The following is a 5,970-nucleotide window of genomic DNA, read 5'->3' as shown; positions in this document are numbered from 1 at the left end:
TTGAAAAGCAGAGAAGGATGGGATAGTGAGAACATGCAAAAGGAGGAAGTCAGAACACAGTTACAATGATCAAGTTGAGTGTTAATGACCGAGAGATGGGATTAGATGATCACTGTGGTTTATTCAGTGCCCTCAGTGTTTTGAAAAATCTCCTTCCCCAAAAGCAAATGGTGCTCCAAAATCAAGGTAAAACTGAATGTCCTTCATGTAAGTGACAAAATAAAATTTTGATTTGTTGGAAGATGGCATGTCCTTGGCAGAAGTGTGGTGGCATTATGGGAAAAGTGAATCAGGCATCTGGGGTAGAGCATGGTCTGGACTCTTTGCATCCTGAGCACTCAAAGTTTCTTCTCTACCTCAGTCCCCCCGCTCTTCTGGATTCTGGGGGTGCAGGTACTATATGTAGACATTAAAACATCAGCCTTAGAAACAGCAGTTATCTTTCCCCTGATCTTCCCTGTCTCAAGTTTGGTTAGGTCCTTGGGAGCCATCATTTAGCAGGATCTTTCCCTTCTTGCAGATGGAATTCAGTTTTCTATTAGTTTTTCTACACCCCCCCCCCCCCCACACACACACCGTTGGAGAAAAAGCAATCCCTGTATACTGGAGAGCCATTGTGCACTTTTTACTCAGACCTCTGGGCCAACACATCTCAGCCTCATTTGAACCTCGACCCCCTTCCTTTGATGTTCTCCTAACGGTGCAACCTCGGGATCTTGGTATTTGGCTGTTGGCCAGAGTGGAATCCTTCCTTGCAAACTTCAAGAAAAACAAAATCTGTCTACCCCCTTTGATTTTTGTAAAATTATATTACAAAATCCATGCCACTAGATGGCGATCTCCTGCCAGTTTCCTTGTGCTTCCTACACTATTTTGGTTGTTTACAGCAGAGGCCTATGGGAATCCTTCCTGAACCCTTTCCTCAAAATGACCCCAGGGTCTTTATCTGTTAACTCAGACTAGCCTTCAAATTATAACATTATTTGGGTTGTTGCTTAGTTTCCCCAATACCATATGGGATGCTCAGTTCCATTAGAATTCCAGATGAACGATAATGGATGTTTTTAGTATAAACATATCCTATGGAATATTTGGACGTCCTGCATTTGTATTTACTAAATCTGGCAACCTGGTTATAGCCCTTCGCTAAGGATACCTGTACCACAAGAGAGGCTCCAAGCTGCTCTTGGTTTATCAGCTCTTTTGTAGGTCACACTTCTGGGCAGTCCTGGACTCATGGCTGGGGTTTACCTCCCCCCTCTGCCCTCTCCCCCCTCTCTCCCTCACCCCTACTCACCGCATTATAGGTCTTTATGTGAGTCCCATGCTCTTCTGCAAACATTCCATCTCCTAAACCTTTTTTGGTTCCTGTTTTCCATTCTTGTTGGTTGGATATTTTTCATCAGATGCTTATGTAATTTTATGAGACAGCCCTTCAGAATTTATTTTTAAATGTCTATGTAAACATTTGCAGAAATAGAACACAGAAAGGGAATCAGCTACAAAAGGCAATGTGGCTTTTGCTGAGTGCGTTCCAAGTTTTAAATAGCCTCAATTAATTAACAGCGAGTCTGACTCCTTAGAAGTAAAGCATCTCCTATTTAGCCAAACACATTGTTCAACTTTCCCTTGGGACTCAAACATAATAATAAATAAATAAATGGTGACTTTTTTTTAGCCCAGAGGGAGAGTTCAGAGACACGGTTCTTATGAAACAGCAATGTAAGCTAACAATATAACACCTTCTCGTTTGAGTTTTATAATGAAGCCCCGAGAAATAAGACAGGCATTTATTCCATCATCTAACTGGGATTTACAGGCACTGAGAGAGAACACAAAGATAAATGGAATGTCTCTATAGCTTTCTGGAACCTGCCTCTCTCACAGGGAAGTCTGACAGCAAAGATGACAGTTGATCACACAGGCTGTGCTCTGTTCTGGGGACTGGCCACGAGAACAGAGGCCTCAGCAGCCCGAAAGGAGAAGTCAGGGTGCTGGGGCAGGCTTGAGAAAGCTTTGGGACCTAGGCATAAAGCCAGCTCATAAAGAAGAGTAGCACTGTGGGAAACGGGGAAGGAGGGAACATCATTTCAGGCAAACATTCGAGCAAGCGCAAGACCATTAGGATAGAAAGATGACTAGGGAATGGCTAGGTCTCTGTACCAAAGAGTCTGGCGGGCTGGGAAGAAAGATGAAGCTCGTGGACGAGATGAGGATGGGCCTTAAATCCAGTGCCCAGGTGTTCAGGCTGTATTTTAGCGCCTGCGGGCACTGGCTGTTCTAACTCGTGAATGTGTCATTCCCAGACTCATGCTCTTGCAAGACAAAGGCATAATATGGAATTGGAGTCTACAGGGAGAAAAAGACTGAAAGTTGACAGTGTGTCGCATAGAAAACACTGGTGAAGTCAAGAAGCCATATGAAATTGACCTAGCACAACATGAGGATAGTCATCTCCGGACAGACAGACAGATGTTATTTGTAATATGGAAAGAATGAGGCAGAAGAAAAGGTGGCACTGAGACTAGTAAGGAAGGGATGGTTCAACAGCAGTGGTAGATGAGGGCTACACGTCCTGTTAGATGGGAAATGATAAGAAGCCCAGTGGGAAGCTTCAGGGGCTGGAGAAGAAGTTGAACAAGAAAGTGTGCAAATAAAGATATAATCTCTCCAGTCTAGAAGAAACCAAGGCTCCAATGATTTCCTACCGATGCCTCAGCCACATGGAGAGGAGAGGCTTCCAGGCTCCTCTTAGTTTCCGTGTGCAGAGGAGGCGTCTCTTGCCTTTGATCAAGTCCTTCCATGGGCCCTGGGTCTGTGACTAAATAATATGAACATTCAGGACTATTCAGCTTGATTTCAAAAGATACAGAAGTGGGAGAATGGAATAATCCTATAAGAGAAAACAGGAAGACTGCATGCTCTGAAACTGGGAAGGGAACTGGTGTCGTAACAGAGAGAGAAGGAAGCAAGCAGGTACAGAGGCCCCTGTGGGAAATACAGGGAGAGGAGGGGTACTTGTAGCTGGATAGATGGTTGAGGAGGGGCCAAGCTTGTGAAGTCAAGCTTGACGTGACTGTAGAATTTTTCCTGAAGGATTTTCCTGAATAGAGCAGATGAGGAGTGAAGAGACTAGTGGGGAAGCCAACCCAGTGTGTAGAAATGGAGACACTAAAACAGTGGGAGGGAATGAAGAGAGAAGCAAACAATGGGAGTGAGGCTCGGAGCAGACAAACTAAATTTGGGTGGGAACAGAGATGCCAAACAGGGCCCAGGTACGTGGCAGTAAGACTTAGAAAGTTCAGAAGGTCTGGAGGAAGACATGGCTTCTGCCCGGCCAGCCTGCATTGCAGTATCTTCTGCATCTGATTTGCCGGGGTCTCTCCGTCTCCTTGCCCTGGTCAGATGACCTCCAGTCCTTCCACCCATCTCACCTGCTGTGGATTTGTGATCTGAGAGTGGAATCTTCACTCCCACGGGTTCTGTGGTCCTTCCTGTGTGCTCTCACTTTATCTCTGCTTACGTCATCGCTCTGCCATCTAATTCTGTTCCCTGAGCCCCCCCCCACCCCCCCTCACCATTCCCGCAACCTTGTTGCAACCAATGTAGTACCCAGGACACAACCCGCTGTCACCCACTCAGCCATCTCCAAGCACGCATGTCTGCACACTTCATTATCGAAACGTACTGCCACGCACAGAACACGCGTTTCACTCTGGTTTGATTCCTGTTATTTTTCTATAATCATTAATCACTGGAACAGATAAAAATCAAGGACATTTTCACATCCAGTGAACCGCAAACAGGACAGTTGTCCCGGGAGGGGTGGGTGTGGCTTTGTGGAAGTGCCCAAGCTTAGTGTGCGTGAGGGCCCGAGAGCAATCCCAGCACCAAAACAAGCGAAGTACATAGCAAAATAAAGTAAAAAAATCCAAAAGAACAAATATCTGGTGTTTAAAGGAAGGTTTTCCTATTTGTTTATCTTAATTTCTTAACTGAGACCTGTTTGATACGCTCCTTCATCTCTATTTGCTTCTCGTTTTGTTCATTCAAGGACAATTTCAGGAAGTCTAGTCTTTCTATTGTCAACTCTGTCTTTTATACGAAGATCTTTTAGAACTTTCTTCATCCAAATCTTAGAAGTTACCCACCTACCTACACACACACACACACACACACACACACACACACACACACACACACACACACGGAATCCTCTAGTATTTTTTTCAAAGGCCTGGCTTGTTGCAAGGATATGAACCTCACCTTGACCCTTATTTCTAGTGGGTTACCTGAGCAAGCTTAATTCTACCTCTGCCACCTGCTTATTAGTGGCTCCACACCTGTGACTGTGACTGTGGTCATACTCCCAGCTAGCTTCTGGGCAGTGTGACAGAGGCAAACCCTTCCCCTTCTCCAAGCACCACAAAGCATCTTAGACACAAAGAAAACCTCTAGACACAAAGGACTTCATGTTTCTTCTTCTTCTTTAAATAAAAAAAAACATTTCCAACTGTAGATAATCTTCTCCTTTCTAGCACAAGTTGATCTCAAAAAGAAAACACTCTAAGGCTGTCTGGAGGCTCTGGCCCTCCTTTTCTTTGCTGTCTTATGGTCCCGTTCTTCCTGTCTACTCTGTGATGGATTGTAAGTCTGTCTTGTTTGGCTGATGAGTCTACTCCCTTCTCGCCAGTGGTTGGTCACCCTCAGTCACCCTTCCCTAAAAAGGTCTGAATTTTCTTCCTGGTGTTCAGAAGCCCTGGGTCTGTGAGCAAAATGACGCAGAGCTCACCCCCCACTGATTCCCACGCGCCTTCTCTCCGCCATCTCCACTCTTCAGAGATAGTTTCCACCTTGAAAGGCTTAGGTGAAGTGCCAGGAAAATATGTATCTGCTCACGGGTGCCCCTGGAGAGCTCTGTGGGGCTGCCCCTCCCCCTCCTTGCAGCAGAGCTCTGCCCTGGGGGCCTGTGACTCATTGGCCAAGCAGTAGCAAGGTCGGGCTCCCTCACCAGCTCCAGAAAAACAATCCTTAGCAAGCAGCCCAGCTCCTCCTCCCCACCCCTCCCCCAGGTCACAGGCCCCCCCCTTGCAGGGAGAATGAATTTCCCCAGCCACTCAGCTTTCATTCCTTTCAGTAGCCTCCTTCGTTTATTTCTGTCATATTCCCTGGGAAATGGCAGCCTAGTTGGAGAGTCTTACAAGGAAGAAGTGGAGGAAATTTCCACTCCATAACTGTCATTGAAAACAGGCCGGTTTGGAGGGGGGGGGGCGGGGGGAAATGAGTGAAAGATTATTAAGTTTAGCAAAAATGTTCTGAATTTAGGCAAGACACGCATTTGAATCAGGACAGGGTTTGGCAGTTTCTCTTTAGCTTCTTTACCTGTGACCTTCAGCCCTTCCACACACCTCATTTCCAAGTGAGAAGGCCGAACCGAACTCCAGGCTCCTGAGTCATCTTTATAGCCAGTGGAGATCTGGGGTCACTAGTCTGTGTCAGTGACACAAGGTATTTTATAGACAGGCCTCCTAAACCAAACACACACAGACACAAGTGCCTTGCGTGGGATTGAGGGGAAGGTGGACAGAATTATGCTAAAATGAGGAAACCTGAATGCGATTCCACAAAGATAAAGAATTGATGATAAAGGCGACATCACTCAATATTTGCATTTAGTGATATGACAGCCCCACTACCTGGGTAGACATATGGAGTCAAAAATAAAAGGGAATCAAGCTTATATCAGGGAGATTAAGCATCCTGTGTGCCCAGAAGGAAAAGTCAGGGAATATATTTCATTTAGACCTTTAAAGCCTTAAACAACTATCTCAAAAAGTAACTTTAAAAAAATTAGGGGCTAAGGATGAAATTTAGAAGAACAGTGCTTATCCAGCAAATGTAAGGTCATACTGTCATCAGATGAACACAGAGAGAATACTCATACTGTCTGTGTGATTTTTAAGTATTTAG

This window comes from Perognathus longimembris, chromosome 2 (assembly GCF_023159225.1).
Source record: "Perognathus longimembris pacificus isolate PPM17 chromosome 2, ASM2315922v1, whole genome shotgun sequence".
Classification (NCBI taxonomy): Eukaryota; Metazoa; Chordata; class Mammalia; order Rodentia; family Heteromyidae; genus Perognathus; species Perognathus longimembris.
This window is presented reverse-complemented; position numbering follows the sequence as displayed.